The 19,185-nt window shown below is 49.0% G+C and overlaps 19 non-coding genes and 1 pseudogene across 19 annotated transcripts; 12 read left to right on the top strand and 8 right to left on the bottom strand.

Moving 5' to 3' along the window:
• The first annotated feature begins 13 nt into the window (after positions 1-13).
• Positions 14-176, top strand: LOC135002261 (U1 spliceosomal RNA). The gene has a single exon (XR_010203509.1). It is a non-coding gene; the product is annotated as a U1 spliceosomal RNA (small nuclear RNA).
• Positions 177-847: 671 nt separating this feature from the next.
• LOC135002244 (U1 spliceosomal RNA) lies at positions 848-1,011 on the top strand. Its single transcript, XR_010203492.1, has one exon. It is a non-coding gene; the product is annotated as a U1 spliceosomal RNA (small nuclear RNA).
• A 152-nt stretch (positions 1,012-1,163) lies between these two features.
• LOC135002214 (U1 spliceosomal RNA) lies at positions 1,164-1,326 on the top strand. Its single transcript, XR_010203467.1, has one exon. It is a non-coding gene; the product is annotated as a U1 spliceosomal RNA (small nuclear RNA).
• A 671-nt stretch (positions 1,327-1,997) lies between these two features.
• LOC135002243 (U1 spliceosomal RNA) lies at positions 1,998-2,161 on the top strand. Its single transcript, XR_010203491.1, has one exon. It is a non-coding gene; the product is annotated as a U1 spliceosomal RNA (small nuclear RNA).
• A 152-nt stretch (positions 2,162-2,313) lies between these two features.
• On the top strand, positions 2,314-2,476 carry LOC135002213 (U1 spliceosomal RNA). The gene has a single exon (XR_010203466.1). It is a non-coding gene; the product is annotated as a U1 spliceosomal RNA (small nuclear RNA).
• A 671-nt stretch (positions 2,477-3,147) lies between these two features.
• On the top strand, positions 3,148-3,311 carry LOC135002234 (U1 spliceosomal RNA). The gene has a single exon (XR_010203482.1). It is a non-coding gene; the product is annotated as a U1 spliceosomal RNA (small nuclear RNA).
• Positions 3,312-3,463: 152 nt separating this feature from the next.
• LOC135002260 (U1 spliceosomal RNA) lies at positions 3,464-3,626 on the top strand. The gene has a single exon (XR_010203508.1). It is a non-coding gene; the product is annotated as a U1 spliceosomal RNA (small nuclear RNA).
• Positions 3,627-4,297: 671 nt separating this feature from the next.
• LOC135002240 (U1 spliceosomal RNA) lies at positions 4,298-4,461 on the top strand. Its single transcript, XR_010203488.1, has one exon. It is a non-coding gene; the product is annotated as a U1 spliceosomal RNA (small nuclear RNA).
• Positions 4,462-4,613: 152 nt separating this feature from the next.
• Positions 4,614-4,776, top strand: LOC135002212 (U1 spliceosomal RNA). Its single transcript, XR_010203465.1, has one exon. It is a non-coding gene; the product is annotated as a U1 spliceosomal RNA (small nuclear RNA).
• Positions 4,777-5,447: 671 nt separating this feature from the next.
• LOC135002256 (U1 spliceosomal RNA) lies at positions 5,448-5,611 on the top strand. The gene has a single exon (XR_010203504.1). It is a non-coding gene; the product is annotated as a U1 spliceosomal RNA (small nuclear RNA).
• A 152-nt stretch (positions 5,612-5,763) lies between these two features.
• Positions 5,764-5,905, top strand: LOC135002194 (U1 spliceosomal RNA; annotated as a pseudogene).
• A 676-nt stretch (positions 5,906-6,581) lies between these two features.
• LOC135002245 (U1 spliceosomal RNA) lies at positions 6,582-6,745 on the top strand. Its single transcript, XR_010203493.1, has one exon. It is a non-coding gene; the product is annotated as a U1 spliceosomal RNA (small nuclear RNA).
• Positions 6,746-14,858: 8,113 nt separating this feature from the next.
• Positions 14,859-15,021, bottom strand: LOC135002264 (U1 spliceosomal RNA). The gene has a single exon (XR_010203512.1). It is a non-coding gene; the product is annotated as a U1 spliceosomal RNA (small nuclear RNA).
• Positions 15,022-15,173: 152 nt separating this feature from the next.
• LOC135002207 (U1 spliceosomal RNA) lies at positions 15,174-15,337 on the bottom strand. The gene has a single exon (XR_010203462.1). It is a non-coding gene; the product is annotated as a U1 spliceosomal RNA (small nuclear RNA).
• A 676-nt stretch (positions 15,338-16,013) lies between these two features.
• LOC135002192 (U1 spliceosomal RNA) lies at positions 16,014-16,176 on the bottom strand. Its single transcript, XR_010203452.1, has one exon. It is a non-coding gene; the product is annotated as a U1 spliceosomal RNA (small nuclear RNA).
• Positions 16,177-16,328: 152 nt separating this feature from the next.
• LOC135002246 (U1 spliceosomal RNA) lies at positions 16,329-16,492 on the bottom strand. Its single transcript, XR_010203494.1, has one exon. It is a non-coding gene; the product is annotated as a U1 spliceosomal RNA (small nuclear RNA).
• A 671-nt stretch (positions 16,493-17,163) lies between these two features.
• Positions 17,164-17,326, bottom strand: LOC135002263 (U1 spliceosomal RNA). The gene has a single exon (XR_010203511.1). It is a non-coding gene; the product is annotated as a U1 spliceosomal RNA (small nuclear RNA).
• A 152-nt stretch (positions 17,327-17,478) lies between these two features.
• On the bottom strand, positions 17,479-17,642 carry LOC135002239 (U1 spliceosomal RNA). The gene has a single exon (XR_010203487.1). It is a non-coding gene; the product is annotated as a U1 spliceosomal RNA (small nuclear RNA).
• A 674-nt stretch (positions 17,643-18,316) lies between these two features.
• Positions 18,317-18,479, bottom strand: LOC135002274 (U1 spliceosomal RNA). The gene has a single exon (XR_010203521.1). It is a non-coding gene; the product is annotated as a U1 spliceosomal RNA (small nuclear RNA).
• A 152-nt stretch (positions 18,480-18,631) lies between these two features.
• Positions 18,632-18,795, bottom strand: LOC135002238 (U1 spliceosomal RNA). Its single transcript, XR_010203486.1, has one exon. It is a non-coding gene; the product is annotated as a U1 spliceosomal RNA (small nuclear RNA).
• Positions 18,796-19,185: the final 390 nt, after the last annotated feature.

Below are 19,185 nucleotides of genomic sequence, written 5' to 3'. Positions count from 1 at the left end.
TCTAGCCCAACTCCTACTTACCTGCCAGGTGAGATACTATGATCATGAAGGTGCTTCTCCCAGGGCAAGGCTCACCCATTGCACTCTGGGTGTGCTGCTCCTGCGATTTCCCCAAATGTGGGAAACTTGACTGCATAATTTGTGTTTCCCCTGGTCGGTTCTCGTATAATTCAGATCTCTTTATCTCAGGTCTCTCTCCAGCCTAGTTTGCTGTCTGTTTCCACTTCTCTTTTCTTGAGCCGCTCCCTTCTATACCCTTGCGCACTATCCTTACTTCTCCCGTCTGCTTACTTTGTGCCTTCCAATGCACAATGCAAACTACAGGTAGTGCTGCAGGTCCCACACCCTTTTACTTGCCGTACAGAGCAGCTCTGGAGCTGTTACAGAGCCCAGCTACTGCAAGAAATCAGCTTGAATGATTCAGGGGCTGAGGCATAGCCAACATGAGCCCCACACCGAAGGAGGGTGGAGATGTTTAATGCGAACTAGGGGTCATCCAAGCGCCGCAAAAGGCCGCCATGCCCTGCACGCCCCTTTTCTCTTTTCACATGCAGATGAGGGTTGAAGCCAACTTTGACCCACTGCTTGGATGACATCACCATATGCAAATCCATCTGCTGCAGGCCTTCCCCCAGGAATGCTTGCACTAGTTGTTGCATTTGGTTTGTTGTTTGGGGGTGCTTCAGTATTAGGCAGCCTTCTGCCCTCCCATGTTCATCTGAAAATATGTGTTCTCCCTGCAGTTGTTGTCCCCAGATGAGAGTTCCCTTGTGCTGCCTCAGTTGAATCTCCTTTACTTGACAGAGATGTGCCTGAGCAGCGGCCCTCCCCAGCCCTATCCCAAATCATACTTATTTTGCATAGGCGATACCATGGTCATGAAGATTGTTTTCCCAGGGTGAGGTTCATTCATTGCATTCTGGGTATGCTGACCCCTGTGATTTCCCCAAATGTGGGAAACTCGACTGCATTATTTGTGGTAGTGGGGGACTGTGTTTGTGCTTTCCTCTGGTCAGCTCTGGTAAAAGTCAGATTTCTTTGTCTCGGATCTTCCTCTAGCCTTGTTCTTCTTTCGAGAGTTCCCTTGTGCTGCCTCAGTTGGATCTCCTTCACTTGACAGGGGGGTACCCGAGCAGCGACCCTCCCCAGCTCTAGCCCAAATCCTACTTACCTGCGAGGTGAGATACTATGATCATGAAGGTGCTTCTCCCAGGGCAAGGCTCACCCATTGCACTCTGGGTGTGCTGCTCCTGCGATTTCCCCAAATGTGGGAAACTTGACTGCATAATTTGTGTTTCCCCTGGTCGGCTCTCGTATAATTCAGATCTCTTTGTCTCAGGTCTCTCTCCAGCCTAGTTTGCTGTCTGTTTCCACTTCTCTTTTCTTGAGCTGCTCCCTTCTATGCCATTGGGCACTATCCTGACTTCTCCCGTCTGCTTACTTTGTGCCTTCCAATGCACAATGCAAACTACAGGTAGTGCTGCAGGGCCCACACCCTTTTACTTGCCGTACAGAGCAGCTCTGGAGCTGTTACAGAGCCCAGCTACTGCAAGAAATCAGCTTGAATGATTCAGGGGCTGAGGCATAGCCAACATGAGCCCCACACCGAAGGAGGGTGGAGATGTTTAATGCGAACTAGGGGTCATCCAAGCGCCGCAAAAGGCCGCCATGCCCTGCACGCCCCTTTTCTCTTTTCACATGCAGATGAGGGTTGAAGCCAACTTTGACCCACTGCTTGGATGACATCACCATATGCAAATCCATCTGCTGCAGGCCTTCCCCCAGGAATGCTTGCACTAGTTGTTGCATTTGGTTTGTTGTTTGGGGGTGCTTCAGTATTAGGCAGCCTTCTGCCCTCCCATGTTCATCTGAAAATATGTGTTCTCCCTGCAGTTGTTGTCCCCAGATGAGAGTTCCCTTGTGCTGCCTCAGTTGAATCTCCTTTACTTGACAGAGATGTGCCTGAGCAGCGGCCCTCCCCAGCCCTATCCCAAATCATACTTATTTTGCATAGGCGATACCATGGTCATGAAGATTGTTTTCCCAGGGTGAGGTTCATTCATTGCATTCTGGGTATGCTGACCCCTGTGATTTCCCCAAATGTGGGAAACTCGACTGCATTATTTGTGGTAGTGGGGGACTGTGTTTGTGCTTTCCTCTGGTCAGCTCTGGTAAAAGTCAGATTTCTTTGTCTCGGATCTTCCTCTAGCCTTGTTCTTCTTTCGACAGTTCCCTTGTGCTGCCTCAGTTGGATCTCCTTCACTTGACAGGGGGGTACCCGAGCAGCGACCCTCCCCAGCTCTAGCCCAAATCCTACTTACCTGCGAGGTGAGATACTATGATCATGAAGGTGCTTCTCCCAGGGCAAGGCTCACCCATTGCACTCTGGGTGTGCTGCTCCTGCGATTTCCCCAAATGTGGGAAACTTGACTGCATAATTTGTGTTTCCCCTGGTCGGCTCTCGTATAATTCAGATCTCTTTGTCTCAGGTCTCTCTCCAGCCTAGTTTGCTGTCTGTTTCCACTTCTCTTTTCTTGAGCTGCTCCCTTCTATGCCATTGGGCACTATCCTGACTTCTCCCGTCTGCTTACTTTGTGCCTTCCAATGCACAATGCAAACTACAGGTAGTGCTGCAGGGCCCACACCCTTTTACTTGCCATACAGAGCAGCTCTAGAGCTGTTACAGTGCCCAGCTGCTGCAAGAAATCAGCTTGTATGCTTCAGGGCCTGGGGTATAGCCAACATGAGCCCCACACCGAAGGAGGGTGGAGGTGTTTAATGCGAACTAGGGGTCATCCAAGCGCCGCAAAAGGCCGCCATGCCCTGCACGCCCCTTTTCTCTTTTCATATGCAGACGAGGGTTGAAGCCAACTTTGACCCACTGCTTGGATGACATCACCATATGCAAATCCATCTGCTGCAGGCCTTCCCCCAGGAATGCTTGCACTAGTTGTTGCATTTGGTTTGTTGTTTGGGGGTGCTTCAGTATTAGGCAGCCTTCTGCCCTCCCATGTTCATCTGAAAATATGTGTTCTCCCTGCAGTTGTTGTCCCCAGATGAGAGTTCCCTTGTGCTGCCTCAGTTGAATCTCCTTTACTTGACAGAGATGTGCCTGAGCAGCGGCCCTCCCCAGCCCTATCCCAAATCATACTTATTTTGCATAGGAGATACCATGGTCATGAAGATTGTTCTCCCAGGGTGAGGTTCATTCATTGCATTCTGGGTATGCTGACCCCTGTGATTTCCCCAAATGTGGGAAACTCGACTGCATTATTTGTTGTAGTGGGGGACTGTGTTTGTGCTTTCCTCTGGTCAGCTCTGGTAAAAGTCAGATTTCTTTGTCTCAGATCTTCCTCTAGCCTTGTTCTTCTTTCGAGAGTTCCCTTGTGCTGCCTCAGTTGGATCTCCTTCACTTGACAGGGGGGTACCCGAGCAGCGACCCTCCCCAGCTCTAGCCCAACTCCTACTTACCTGCCAGGTGAGATACTATGATCATGAAGGTGCTTCTCCCAGGGCAAGGCTCACCCATTGCACTCTGGGTGTGCTGCTCCTGCGATTTCCCCAAATGTGGGAAACTTGACTGCATAATTTGTGTTTCCCCTGGTCGGTTCTCGTATAATTCAGATCTCTTTGTCTCAGGTCTCTCTCCAGCCTAGTTTGCTGTCTGTTTCCACTTCTCTTTTCTTGAGCCGCTCCCTTCTATACCCTTGCGCACTATCCTTACTTCTCCCGTCTGCTTACTTTGTGCCTTCCAATGCACAATGCAAACTACAGGTAGTGCTGCAGGTCCCACACCCTTTTACTTGCCGTACAGAGCAGCTCTGGAGCTGTTACAGAGCCCAGCTACTGCAAGAAATCAGCTTGAATGATTCAGGGGCTGAGGCATAGCCAACATGAGCCCCACACCGAAGGAGGGTGGAGATGTTTAATGCGAACTAGGGGTCATCCAAGCGCCGCAAAAGGCCGCCATGCCCTGCACGCCCCTTTTCTCTTTTCACATGCAGATGAGGGTTGAAGCCAACTTTGACCCACTGCTTGGATGACATCACCATATGCAAATCCATCTGCTGCAGGCCTTCCCCCAGGAATGCTTGCACTAGTTGTTGCATTTGGTTTGTTGTTTGGGGGTGCTTCAGTATTAGGCAGCCTTCTGCCCTCCCATGTTCATCTGAAAATATGTGTTCTCCCTGCAGTTGTTGTCCCCAGATGAGAGTTCCCTTGTGCTGCCTCAGTTGAATCTCCTTTACTTGACAGAGATGTGCCTGAGCAGCGGCCCTCCCCAGCCCTATCCCAAATCATACTTATTTTGCATAGGCGATACCATGGTCATGAAGATTGTTTTCCCAGGGTGAGGCTCATTCATTGCATTCTGGGTATGCTGACCCCTGTGATTTCCCCAAATGTGGGAAACTCGACTGCATTATTTGTGGTAGTGGGGGACTGTGTTTGTGCTTTCCTCTGGTCAGCTCTGGTAAAAGTCAGATTTCTTTGTCTCGGATGTTCCTCTAGCCTTGTTCTTCTTTCGAGAGTTCCCTTGTGCTGCCTCAGTTGGATCTCCTTCACTTGACAGGGGGGTACCCGAGCAGCGACCCTCCCCAGCTCTAGCCCAAATCCTACTTACCTGCGAGGTGAGATACTATGATCATGAAGGTGCTTCTCCCAGGGCAAGGCTCACCCATTGCACTCTGGGTGTGCTGCTCCTGCGATTTCCCCAAATGTGGGAAACTTGACTGCATAATTTGTGTTTCCCCTGGTCGGCTCTCGTATAATTCAGATCTCTTTGTCTCAGGTCTCTCTCCAGCCTAGTTTGCTGTCTGTTTCCACTTCTCTTTTCTTGAGCTGCTCCCTTCTATGCCATTGGGCACTATCCTGACTTCTCCCGTCTGCTTACTTTGTGCCTTCCAATGCACAATGCAAACTACAGGTAGTGCTGCAGGGCCCACACCCTTTTACTTGCCGTACAGAGCAGCTCTAGAGCTGTTACAGTGCCCAGCTGCTGCAAGAAATCAGCTTGTATGCTTCAGGGCCTGGGGTATAGCCAACATGAGCCCCACACCGAAGGAGGGTGGAGGTGTTTAATGCGAACTAGGGGTCATCCAAGCGCCGCAAAAGGCCGCCATGCCCTGCACGCCCCTTTTCTCATTTCATATGCAGACGAGGGTTGAAGCCAACTTTGACCCACTGCTTGGATGACATCACCATATGCAAATCCATCTGCTGCAGGCCTTCCCCCAGGAATGCTTGCACTAGTTGTTGCATTTGGTTTGTTGTTTGGGGGTGCTTCAGTATTATGCAGCCTTCTGCCCTCCCATGTTCATCTGAAAATATGTGTTCTCCCTGCAGTTGTTGTCCCCAGATGAGAGTTCCCTTGTGCTGCCTCAGTTGAATCTCCTTTACTTGACAGAGATGTGCCTGAGCAGCGGCCCTCCCCAGCCCTATCCCAAATCATACTTATTTTGCATAGGAGATACCATGGTCATGAAGATTGTTCTCCCAGGGTGAGGTTCATTCATTGCATTCTGGGTATGCTGACCCCTGTGATTTCCCCAAATGTGTGTAACTCGACTGCATTATTTGTGGTAGTGGGGGACTGTGTTTGTGTTTTCCTCTGGTCAGCTCTGGTAAAAGTCAGATTTCTTTGTTTCAGATCTTCCTCTAGCCTTGTTCTTCTTTCGAGAGTTCTCTTGTGCTGCCTCAGTTGGATCTCCTTCACTTGACAGGGGGGTGCCCGAGCAGCGACCCTCCCCAGCTCAAGCCCAACTCCTACTTACCTGCCAGGTGAGATACTATGATCATGAAGGTGCTTCTCCCAGGGCAAGGCTCACCCATTGCACTCTGGGTGTGCTGCCCCTGCGATTTCCCCAAATGTGGGAAACTTGACTGCATAATTTGTGTTTCCCCTGGTCGGCTCTCATATAATTCAGATCTCTTTGTCTCAGGTCTCTCTCCAGCCTAGTTTGCTGTCTGTTTCCACTTCTTTTTTCTTGAGCCCCTCCCTTTTATACCCTTGTGTACTATCCTGACTTCTCCTCCTGTCTGCTTACTTTGTGCCTTCCAATGCACAATGCAAACTACACACCCTTTTACTTGCCTTACAGAGCAGCTCTGGAGCTGTTACAGTGCCAAGCTGCTGTAAGAAATCAGCTTGAATGCTTCAGGGGCTGGGGCATTGTCAACATGAGCCCCACACCGTAGGAGGGTGAAGGGGTTTAATGCGAACTAAGGGTCATCCAAGCGCCGCAAAAGGCCGCCATGCCCTGCATACCCCTTTTCTCTTTTCATATGCAGATGAGGGTTCCAGCCAACTTTGGCCCACTGCTTGGATGACATCACCGTATGCAAATCCGTCTTCTGCAGAACTTCCCCCAGGAATGCTTGTACTAGTTGTTGCATTTGGTTTGTTGTTTGGGGGTGCTTCAGTATTAGGCAGCCTTCTGCCCTCCCATGTTCATCTGAAAATATGTGTTCTCCCTGCAGTTGTTGTCCCCAGATGAGAGTTCCCTTGTGCTGCCTCAGTTGAATCTCCTATACTTGACAGAGATGTGCCTGAGCAGCGGCCCTCCCCAGCCCTATCCCAAATCATACTTATTTTGCATAGGCGATACCATGGTCATGAAGATTGTTCTCCCAGGGTGAGGTTCATTCATTGCATTCTGTGTATGCTGACCCCTGTGATTTCCCCAAATGTGGGAAACTCGACTGCATTATTTGTGGTAGTGGGGGACTGTGTTTGTGCTTTCCTCTGGTCAGCTCTGGTAAAAGTCAGATTTCTTTGTCTCAGATCTTCCTCTAGCCTTGTTCTTCTTTCGAGAGTTCCCTTGTGCTGCCTCAGTTGGATCTCCTTCACTTGACAGGGGGTGCCCGAGCAGCAATCCTCCACAGCTCTGGCCCAACTCCTACTTACCTGCCAGGTGAGATACTATGATCTTCACTGTTAGGGCAATCAGGATGTGGAATTCCCTGCCAGGGAAGGTGGTAATGGCGGACTCTGTAATTGGATTTAAAAAAGGAATGGATACATTTCTGAATGAAAAAGCTATCCAAGGTTATAATACTTAAAATATCAACATGGTTAATCCGGGGGTAACATGAGTTGTAGTAGCTAACTTGTCATAAAACATTATTCAGCAAGTATGTAGAATCATCACAACTTAAAACAGGTTGAACACGATGGGCAATTTGCCTCTATTCAACCTCAAAAACTATGTTACTATATGTTACTATATTACTATGTTACTGTAGTATACAGAACACCACAATGCAATGAGCAGTGATAGTGAGCACTGATGAGGATACTAGAACTGACACTGAGCAGCAAGATGCAGCACTGGACTATTAGTAATGTACTGTAGTATGCTGAGCACAACAATGCAGCACAAGACAATGAGCAGTGATACTGAGCACTGATGAGGATACTACTGAGAACTGACACTGAGCAGGAGAGACACACTACTAGTATTACTGAGCAGCAATAAGTATCCACTGATACTGAGCACTGATATTGAGATTTCCACTGAGAGAACATAGCCACGTCCTCTCCGCTCTCTCTTCAATGCACGAGTAAAAATGGCGGCAACGCGCAGCTCTTTATATGGAATCCGAATCTCGCGAGAATCCGACAGCGGGATGATGACATTTTCCCTTGTTCAGGTTTTCCGAGTCAGGCGGGAACAACCGAGCCTGCCTCGGACCAGTGTAAACCACGTGGAGTTCATGGGGAATTCGGTTCTCGGAGAACCGAACCCGCTCCTCTCTACCTTATACCCATCAATTTTTTTTATTTTCAATCTAAGCCCCTGCAGTTTTCTGTAAGCATCTGCTTTGCTATGATGATCAACAAGTCACAAGGGCAAACACTCAGGGCTTGAGGCGTAGATCTTAGGACCAGCTGCTACAAGCATGGCAGAGGTGTCACTATCACTGGTGACACCCAGAGAGGTGGCGAGGGAGATTGTAATGCAGTGCGCGCAGATAAGCAGCGCAATGGTAAAAAGGAGGCATGGTTTCATAGGTAGGGGCGTGGCCTGGTGGCCTGAATCTACATTTTGTTGCTCCGGGTGTCTCGGGGGTTGGGGGCTGCACCGGGGACTAGTGTGTGAGCGGTGCTGGCTCCTGCACAGTGACAGGGCATGGCCACTAGAGATGTGCACCGGAAATTTTTCGGGTTTTGTGTTTTGGTTTTGGGTTCGGTTCCGCGGCCGTGTTTTGGGTTCGAACGCGTTTTGGCTAAACCTCACCGAATTTTTTTTGTCGGATTCGGGTGTGTTTTGGATTCGGGTGTTTTTTTCAAAAAACCCTAAAAAACAGCTTAAATCATAGAATTTGGGAGTCATTTTGATCCCAAAGTATTATTAACCTCAATAACCATAATTTCCACTCATTTTCAGTCTATTCTTAACACCTCACACCTCACAATATTATTTTTAGTCCTAAAATTTGCACCGAGGTCGCTGGATGACTAAGCTCAGCGACCCAAGTGGCCGACACAAACACCTGGCCCATCTAGGAGTGGCACTGCAGTGTCACGCAGGATGGCCCTTCCAAAAAACACTCCCCAAACAGCACATGACGCAAAGAAAAAAAGAGGCGCAATGAGGTAGCTGTGTGACTAAGCTCAGCGACCCAAGTGGCCGACACAAACACCTGGCCCATCTAGGAGTGGCACTGCAGTGTCACGCAGGATGGCCCTTCCAAAAACACTCCCCAAACAGCACATGACGCAAAGAAAAAAAGAGGCGCAATGAGGTAGCTGTGTGACTAAGCTCAGCGACCCAAGTGGCCGACACAAACACCTGGCCCATCTAGGAGTGGCACTGCAGTGTCACGCAGGATGGCCCTTCCAAAAAACACTCCCCAAACAGCACATGACGCAAAGAAAAAAAGAGGCGCAATGAGGTAGCTGTGTGACTAAGCTCAGCGACCCAAGTGGCCGACACAAACACCTGGCCCATCTAGGAGTGTCACTGCAGTGTCACGCAGGATGGCCCTTCCAAAAAACACTCCCCAAACAGCACATGATGCAAAGAAAAAAAGAGGCGCAATGAGGTAGCTGTGTGACTAAGCTCAGCGACCCAAGTGGCCGACACAAACACCTGGCCCATCTAGGAGTGGCACTGCAGTGTCACGCAGGATGGCCCTTCCAAAAAACACTCCCCAAACAGCACATGACGCAAAGAAAAATGAAAGAAAAAAGAGGTGCAAGATGGAATTGTCCTTGGGCCCTCCCACCCACCCTTATGTTGTATAAACAGGACATGCACACTTTAACCAACCCATCATTTCAGTGACAGGGTCTGCCACACGACTGTGACTGAAATGACGGGTTGGTTTGGACCCCCACCAAAAAAGAAGCAATTAATCTCTCCTTGCACAAACTGGCTCTACAGAGGCAAGATGTCCACCTCATCATCATCATCCTCCGATTCATCACCGTGTACATCCCCCTCCTCACAGATTATCAATTCGTCCCCACTGGAATCCACCATGTCAGCTCCCTGTGTACTTTGTGGAGGCAATTGCTGCTGGTCAATGTCTCCATGGAGCAATTGATTATAATTCATTTTAATGAACATCATCTTCTCCACATTTTCTGGAAGTAACCTCGTACGCCGATTGCTGACAAGGTGAGCGGCGGCACTAAACACTCTTTCGGAGTACACACTTGTGGGAGGGCAACTTAGGTAGAATAAAGCCAGTTTGTGCAAGGGCCGCAAATTGCCTCTTTTTCCTGCCAGTATACGTACGGACTGTCTGACGTGCCTACTTGGATGCGGTCACTCATATAATCCTCCACCATTCTTTCAATGGTGAGAGAATCATATGCAGTGACAGTAGACGACATGTCCGTAATCGTTGGCAGGTCCTTCAGTCCGGACCAGATGTCAGCATCAGCAGTCGCTCCAGACTGCCCTGCATCACCGCCAGCGGGTGGGCTCGGAATTCTGAGCCTTTTCCTCGCACCCCCAATTGCGGGAGAATGTGAAGGAGGAGCTGTTGACCGATCAAGTTCCACTTGACTTGATAATTTTCTCACCAGCAGGTCTTTGAACCCCTGCAGACTTGTGTCTGCCGGAAAGAGAGATACAACGTAGGTTTTAAATCTAGGATCGAGCACGGTGGCCAAAATGTAGTGCTCTGATTTCAACAGATTGACCACCCGTGAATCCTGGTTAAGCGAATGAAGGGCTCCATCCACAAGTCCCACATGCCTAGCGGAATCGCTCTGTCTTAGCTCCTCCTTCAATGTCTCCAGCTTCTTCTGCAAAAGCCTGATGACGGGAATGACCTGACTCAGGCTGGCAGTGTCTGAACTGACTTCACGTGTGGCAAGTTCAAAAGGTTGCAGAACCTTGCACAACGTTGAAATCATTCTCCACTGCGCTTGAGACAGGTGCATTCCACCTCCTATATCGTGGTCAGATGTATAGGCTTGAATGGCCTTTTGCTGCTCCTCCATCCTCTGAAGCATATAGAGGGTTGAATTCCACCTCGTTACCACTTCTTGCTTCAGATGATGGCAGGGCAGGTTCAGGCGTTTTTGGTGTTGCTCCAGTCTTCTGTACGTGGTGCCTGTACGCCGAAAGTGTCCCGCAATTCTTCTGGCCACCGACAGCATCTCTTGCACGCCCCTGTCGTTTTTTAAATAATTCTGCACCACCAAATTCAAGGTATGTGCAAAACATGGGACGTGCTGGAATTTGCCCAGATATAATGCACGCACAATATTGCTGGCGTTGTCTGATGCCACAAATCCACAGGAGAGTCCAATTGGGGTAAGCCATTCTGCGATGATCTTCCTCAGTTGCCGTAAGAGGTTTTCAGCTGTGTGCGTATTCTGGAAAGCGGTGATACAAAGCGTAGCCTGCCTAGGAAAGAGTTGGCGTTTGCGAGATGCTGCTACTGGTGCCGCCGCTGCTGTTCTTGCGGCGGGAGTCAATACATCTACCCAGTGGGCCGTCACAGTCATATAGTCCTGAGTCTGCCCTGCCCCACTTGTCCACATGTCCGTGGTTAAGTGGACATTGGGTACAACTGCATTTTTTAGGACACTGGTGAGTCTTTTTCTGAGGTCTGTGTACATTTTCGGTATTGCCTGCCTAGAGAAATGGAACCTAGATGGTATTTGGTACCGGGGACACAGTACCTCAATCAAGTCTATAGTTGGCTCTGAAGTAATGATGGATAACGGAACCACGTTTCTCACCGCCCAGGATGCCAAGGCCTCAGTTATCTGGGATGACCATCGACTCCCAGCAGCAACAACAGCAGCGCCAGCAGCAGTAGGCGTTACACTCAAGGATGCATCGGAGGAATCCCAGGCAGGAGAGAACTCGTCAGAATTGCCAGTGACATGGCCTGCAGGACTATTGGCATTCCTGGGGAAGGAGGAAATTGACACTGAGGGAGTTGGTGGGGTGGTTTGCGTGAGCTTGGTTACAAGAGGAAGGGATTTACTGGTCAGTGGACTGCTTCCGCTGTCGCCCAAAGTTTTTGAACTTGTCACTGACTTATGATGAATGCGCTGCAGGTGACGTATAAGGGAGGATGTTCCGAGGTGGTTAACGTCCTTACCCCTACTTATTACAGCTTGACAAAGGCAACACACGGCTTGACACCTGTTGTTCGCATTTCTGTTGAAATACTTCCACACCGAAGAGCTGATTTTTTTGGTATTTTCACCAGGCATGTCAATGGCCATATTCCTCCCACGGACAACAGGTGTCTCCCCGGGTGCCTGACTTAAACAAACCACCTCACCATCAGAATCCTCCTTGTCAATTTCCTCCCCAGCGCCAGCAACACCCATATCCTCCTCATCCTGGTGTACTTCAACACTGACATCTTCAATCTGACTATCAGGAACTGGACTGTGGGTGCTCCTTCCAGCACTTGCAGGGGGTGTGCAAATGGTGGAAGGTGCATGCTCTTCACGTCCAGTGTTGGGAAGGTCAGGCATCGCAACCGACACAATTGGACTCTCCTTGTGGATTTGTGATTTTGAAGAACGCACAGTTCTTTGCTGTGCTTTTGCCAGCTTAAGTCTTTTCATTTTTCTAGCGAGAGGCTGAGTGCTTCCATCCTCATGTGAAGCTGAACCACTAGCCATGAACATAGGCCAGGGCCTCAGCCGTTCCTTGCCACTCCTTGTGGTAAATGGCATATTGGCCAGTTTACGCTTCTCCTCCGACGATTTTTATTTAGATTTTTGAGTCCTTTTTTTACTGATCTTTTGTGTTTTGGATTTTACATGCTCTGTACTATGACATTGGGCATCGGCATTGGCAGACGACGTTGATGGAATTTCATCTTCTCGGCCATGACTAGTGGCAGCAGCTTCAGCACGAGGTGGAAGTGGATCTTGATCTTTCCCTATTTTTGGAACCTCAACATTTTTGTTCTCCATATTTTAATAGGCACAACTAAAAGGCACCTCAGGTAAACAATGGAGATGGATGGATACTAGTATACTTATGGATGACGAGTGACTGACGACACAGAGGTAGCTACAGCCGTGGACTACCGTACTGCGTCTGCTAGTATAGAGATGATAATTAATGATATAAAAAATATATATATATAACTACTGTAGGTATATATAATATAATGACGGACCTGGTGGACACTGTCAGCAGACTGCTAAACTACTAGTATGAAGAAGATAGAAAAAAAACCCCACCACAGGTAGGTATACAATTATGGACGAGCACTGACGACACAGAGATAGCCACAGCCGTGGCCTACCATACTGCGTCTGCTAGTATAGAGATGATAATTAATGATATAAAAAATATATATATAACTACTGTAGGTATATATAATATAATGACGGACCTGGTGGACACTGTCAGCAGACTGCTAAACTACTAGTATGAAGAAGATAGAAAAAAAACTCCACCACAGGTAGGTATACAATTATGGACGAGTGACGACACAGAGGTAGGTACAGCCGTGGACTACCGTAGTGCGTCTGCTAGTATAGATAATATACTAAATATATTACTACTGTAGGTATATAATATAATGACGGACCTGGTGGACACTGTCAGCAGACTCCTAAACTACTAGTATGAAGAAGATAGAAAAAAAAACCCCACCACAGGTTGGTATACAATTATGGACGAGTGACGACACAGAGGTAGGTACAGCCGTGGACAACCATACTCCGTCTGCTAGTATAGATAATATACTAAATATATTACTACTGTAGGTATATAATATAATTACGGACCTGGTGGACACTGTCAGCAGACTCCTAAACTACTAGTATGAAGAAGATAGAAAAAAAACCCCACCACAGTTAGGTATACAATTATGGACGAGTGACGACACAGAGGTAGGTACAGCCGTGGACTACCATACTGCGTCTGCTAGTATAGATAATATACTAAATATATTACTACTGTAGGTATATAATATAATGACGGACCTGGTGGACACTGTCAGCAGACTCCTAAACTACTAGTATGAAGAAGATAGTAATCAGTGTCCACACCAGTGCGCACACGGTCCACCCCCTACGGCCACGCTCCCCTTCATCAGCGCCCTCGTGATCCGGAAGGGCGGTGTGTGTGTGACTGACCTTAGGAAGAAACCGGAGCCTCCGCTGCAGTGACCCAGCAACCAGGGCACGGGAGTATACAGCGCCGCTGGGAGTGATGAAGCTGCAGTAAAGATGTCTATTAGACCTAGCCTGCTGCAGCCCTTGTAGATTCTCATAAAACAAGTTCTTCTTTTCTTGTCAAAATTAATAGCTAAGAATAGGCTGCCTGAGGCAGGCCCCTGTTAAGTGGCCTGCTACTGAAGGCACCAACTACAAACTGAGCTCCCTGTTCATGGAAGCGGGGTTATAGAGGAGGATGCGCTGAGCATCTTGGGAACAGTCAAAAGCTTTGAGCCGGTTGGTGCCTCAGATCAAGATCCTACTCTACACCCCAATGTGAATCCTTGTGGAGTCCAGTGTACCCCACAGAAGAAATTAATGTGTCACACCCATTGGCAGCAACCTTAGAATAGCTGCTGACGGGCACAATTGAGAAAGGAAGGGGGGGGGGACATTTGAATCCAGCACATAGATGCAATTCAAATATGTAATTTGTACCTTCCTATTTTAAAATATAATGGATGAACCTCACCCTGTGAGAACAATCTTCATGATCAAGAGATCTCATATGCAAAATAAGTATGAGTTGGGATAGGGCTGGGGAGGGTGGCTGCTCGGGCAGCCCCTGCCCCGTCAAGTTAAGGAGATTCAACTGAGGAAGCACAAGGGAACTCTCGTCTGAGGACAACAACTGCAGGGAGACCACATCTTTTCAGATGAACATGGGAGGGCGGAAGGCTGCCTAATACTGAAGCACCATCAAATATCAAACCATATGCAACAACTAGTACAAGCATTCCTGGGGGAAGGTCTGCAGCAGACGGATTTGCATACGGTGATGTCATCCAAGCAGTGGGCCAAAGTTGGCTGGAACCCTCATCTGCATATGAAAAGAGAAAAGGGGCATGCAGGGCATGGCGGCCTTTTGCGGTGCTTGGATGACCCCTAGTTCGCATTAAACAACCCCACCCTCCTTTGGTGTGGGGCTCATGTTGGCTATGCCCCAGCCCCTGAAGCATTCAAGCTGATTTCTTGCAGCAGCTGGGCACTGTAACAGCTCCAGAGCTGCTCTGTAAGGCAACTAAAAGGGTGTGGGCCCTGCAGCACTACCTGTAGTTCGCATTGTGCGTTGGAAGGCACAAAGTAAGCAGACGGGAGAAGTCAGGATAGTGCGCAAGGGCATAGAAGGGAGCGGCTCCAGAAAAGAGAAGTGGAAACAGACAGCAAACTAGGCTGGAGAGAGACCTGAGACAAAGAGATCTGAATTATACGAGAGCCGACCAGGGGAAACACAAATTATGCAATCAAGTTTCCCACATTTGGGGAAATCGCAGGAGCAGCACACCCAGAGTGCAATGGGTGAGCCTTGCCCTGTGAGAAGCACCTTCATGATCATAGTATCTCACCTGGCAGGTAAGTAGGAGTTGGGCTAGAGCTGGGGAGGGTCACTGCTCGGGCACCCCCCTGTCAAGTGAAGGAGATCCAACTGAGGCAGCACAAGGGAACTCTCGAAAGAAGAACAAGGCTAGAGGAAAATCTGAGACAAAGAAATCTGACTTTTACCAGAGCTGACCAGAGGAAAACACAAACACAGTCCCCCACTACCACAAAAAATGCAGGCGAGTTTCATACATTTGGGGAAATCACAGGGGTCAGCATACCCAGAATGCAATGAATGAACCTCACCCTAGGTGAACAATCTTCATGACCATGGTGTCTACTATGCAAAATAAGTATGATCTGGGATAGGGCTGGGGAGGGCCGCTGCTCAGGCACATCTCTGTCAAGTAAAGGAGATTCAACTGAGGCAGCACAAGGGAACTCTCATCTGGGGACAACAACTGCAGGGAGAACACATATTTTCAGATGAACATGGGAGGGCAGAAGGCTGCCTAATACTGAAGCACCCCCAAACAACAAACCAAATGCAACAACTAGTGCAAGCATTCCTGGGGGAAGGCCTGCAGCAGATGGATTTGCATATGGTGATGTCATCCAAGCAGTGGGTCAAAGTTGGCTTCAACCCTCATCTGCATATGAAAAGAGAAAAGGGGCGTGCAGGGCATGGCGGCCTTTTGCGGTACTTGGATGACCCCTAGTTCGCATTAAACACCCCCACCCTCCTTTGGTGTGGGGCTCATGTTGGCCATGCCCCATCCCCTGAAGCATTCAAGCTGATTTCTTGCAGCAGCTGGGCACTGTAACAGCTCCAGAGCTGCTCAGTAAGGCAAGTAAAATATTGTGTGGGCCCTGCAGCACTACCTGTAGTTTGCATTGTGCATTGGAAGGCACAAAGTAAGCAGACGGGAGGAGAAGTCAGGATAGTGCACAAGGGTATAGAAGGGAGGGGCTCAAGATAAAAGAAGTGGAAACAGACAGCAAACTAGGCTGGAGAAAGACCTGAGACAAAGAGATCTGAATTATACGAGAGCCGACCAGAGGAAACACAAATTATGCAGTCAAGTGTCCCACATTTGGGGAAATCGTAGGAGCAGCACACCCAGAGTGCAATGGGTGAGCCTTGCCCTGGGAGAAGCACCTTCCTGATCATAGTATCTCACCTGGCAGGTAAGTAGGAGTTGGGCTAGAGCTGGGGAGGGTCGCTGCTCGGGCACCCCCCTGTCAAGTGAAGGAGATCCAACTGAGGCAGCACAAAGAAACTCTCGAAAGAAGAACAAGGCTAGAGGAAGATCTGAGACAAAGAAATCTGACTTTTACCAGAGCTGACCAGAGGAAAGCACAAACACAGTCCCCCACTACCACAAATAATGCAGTCGAGTTTCCCACATTTGGGGAAATCACAGGGGTCAGCATACCCAGAATGCAATGAATGAACCTCACACTGGGAGAACAATCTTCATGACCATGGTATCTCCTATGCAAAATAAGTATGATTTGGGATAGGGCTGGGGAGGGCCGCTGCTCAGGCACATCTCTGTCAAGTAAAGGAGATTCAACTGAGGCAGCACAAGGGAACTCTCATCTGGGGACAACAACTGCAGGGAGAACACATATTTTCAGATGAACATGGGAGGGCAGAAGGCTGCCTAATACTGAAGCACCCCCAAACAACAAACCAAATGCAACAACTAGTAAAAGCATTCCTGGGTGAAGGTCTGCAGAAGACGGATTTGCATACGGTGATGTCATCCAAGCAGTGGGCCAAAGTTGGCTGGAACCCTCATCTGCATATGAAAAGTGAAAAGGGTTATGCAGGGCATGGCGGCCTTTTGCGGCGCTTGGATGACCCCTAGTTCGCATTAAACACCTCCACCCTCCTTCGGTGTGGGGCTCATGTTGGCTATGCCCCAGCCCCTGAAGCATTCAAGCTGATTTCTTGCCACAGCTGGGCACTGTAACAGCTCCAGAGCTGCTCTGTAAGGCAAGTAAAAGGGTGTGGGCCCTGCAGCACTACCTGTAGTTCGCATTGTGCGTTGGAAGGCACAAAGTAAGTAGACGGGAGAAGTCAGGATAGTGCGCAAGGGCATAGAAGGGAGCGGCTCAAGAAAAGAGAAGTGGAAACAGACAGCAAACTAGGCTGGAGAGAGACCTGAGACAAAGAGATCTGAATTATACGAGAGCCGACCAGGAGAAACACAAATTATGCAGTCAAGTTTCCCACATTTGGGGAAATCGCAGGGGCAGCACACCCAGAGTGCAATGGGTGAGCCTTGCCCTGGGAGAAGCACCTTCATGATCATAGTATCTCACCTGGCAGGTAAGTAGGAGTTGGGCTAGAGCTTGGGAGGGTCGCTGCTCGGGCACCCCCCTGTCAAGTGAAGGAGATCCAACTGAGGCAGCACAAAGGAACTCTCGAAAGAAGAACAAGGCTAGAGGAAGATCTGAGACAAAGAAATATTACTTTTACCAGAGCTGACCAGAGGAAAGCACAAACACAGTCCCCCACTACCACAAATAATGCAGTCGAGTTTCCCACATTTGGGGAAATCACAGGGGTCAGCATACCCAAAATGCAATGAATGAACCGCACCCTGGGAGAACAATCTTCATGACAATGGTATCTCCTATGCAAAATAAGTATGATTTGGGATAGAGCTAGGGAGGGCCGCTGCTCAGGCACATCTCTGTCAAGTAAAGGAGATTCAACTGAGGCAGCACAAGGGAACTCTCATCTGGGGACAACAACTGCAGGGAGAACACATATTTTCAGATGAACATGGGAGGGCAGAAGGCTGCCTAATACTGAAGCACCCACAAACAACAAACCAAATGCAACAACTAGTGCAAGCATTCCTGGGGGAAGGCCTGCAGCAGATAGATTTGCATATGGTGATGTCATCCAAGCAGTGGGTCAAAGTTGGCTTCAACCCTCATCTGCATATGAAAAGAGAAAAGGGGCGTGCAGGGCATGGTGGCCTTTTGCGGCACTTGGCTGATCCCTAGTTTGCATTAAACACCTCCACCCTCCTTCGGTGTGGGGCTCATGTTGGCTATGCCCCAGCCCCTGAAGCATTCAAGCTGATTTCTTGCAGCAGCTGGGCACTGTAACAGCTCCAGAGTTGCTCTGTAAGGCATGTAAAAGGGTGTGGGCCCTGCAGCACTACCTGTAGTTCGCATTGTGCGTTGGAAGGCACAAAGTAAGCAGAAAGGAGGAGAAGTCAGGATAGTGTGCAAGGGCATAGAAGGGAGCGGCTCAAGAAAAGAGAAGTGGAAACAGACAGCAAACTAGGCTGGAGAGAGACCTGAGACAAAGAGATCTGAATTATACGAGAGCCGACCAGGGGAAACACAAATTATGCAGTCAAGTTTCCCACATTTGGGGAAATCGCAGGAGCAGCACACCCAGAGTGCAATGGGTGAGCCTTGCCCTGGGAGAAGCACCTTCATGATCATAGTATCTCACCTGGCAGGTAAGTAGGAGTTGGGCGAGAGCTGGGGAGGGTCGCTGCTCGGGTACCCCCCTGTAAAGTGAAGGAGATCCAACTGAGGCAGCACAAGGGAACTCTCGAAAGAAGAACAAGGCTAGAGGAAAATCTGAGACAAAGAAATCTGACTTTTACCAGAGCTGACCAGAGGAAAGCACAAACACAGTCCCCCACTACCACAAATAATGCAGTCGAGTTTCCCACATTTGGGGAAATCACAGGGGTCAGCATACCCAGAATGCAATGAATGAACCTCACCCTGGGAGAATAATCTTCATGACCATGGTATCTCCTATGCAAAATAAGTATGATTTGGGATAGAGCTGGGGAGGGCCGCTGCTCAGGCACATCTCTGTCAAGTTAAGGAGATTCAACTGAGGCAGCACAAGGGAACTCTCATCTGGGGACAACAACTGCAGGGAGAACACATATTTTCAGATGAACATGGGAGGGCAGAAGGCTGCCTAATACTGAAGCACCCCCAAACAACAAACCAAATGCAACAACTAGTGCAAGCATTCCTGGGGGAAGGCCTGCCGCAGATGGATTTGCATATGGTGATGTCATCCAAGCAGTGGGTCAAAGTTGGCTTCAACCCTCGTCTGCATATGAAAACAGAAAAGGGGCGTGCAGGGCATGGTGGCCTTTTGCGGCGCTTGTCTGACCCCTAGTTTGCATTAAACACCTCCACCCTCCTTC

The sequence above is a fragment of the Pseudophryne corroboree genome, unplaced genomic scaffold, assembly GCF_028390025.1.
Source record: "Pseudophryne corroboree isolate aPseCor3 unplaced genomic scaffold, aPseCor3.hap2 scaffold_1748, whole genome shotgun sequence".
NCBI lineage: Eukaryota > Metazoa > Chordata > Amphibia > Anura > Myobatrachidae > Pseudophryne > Pseudophryne corroboree.
Note: the sequence above shows the minus strand (reverse complement) of the source record. Positions and strands in the feature narration are given on the sequence as shown.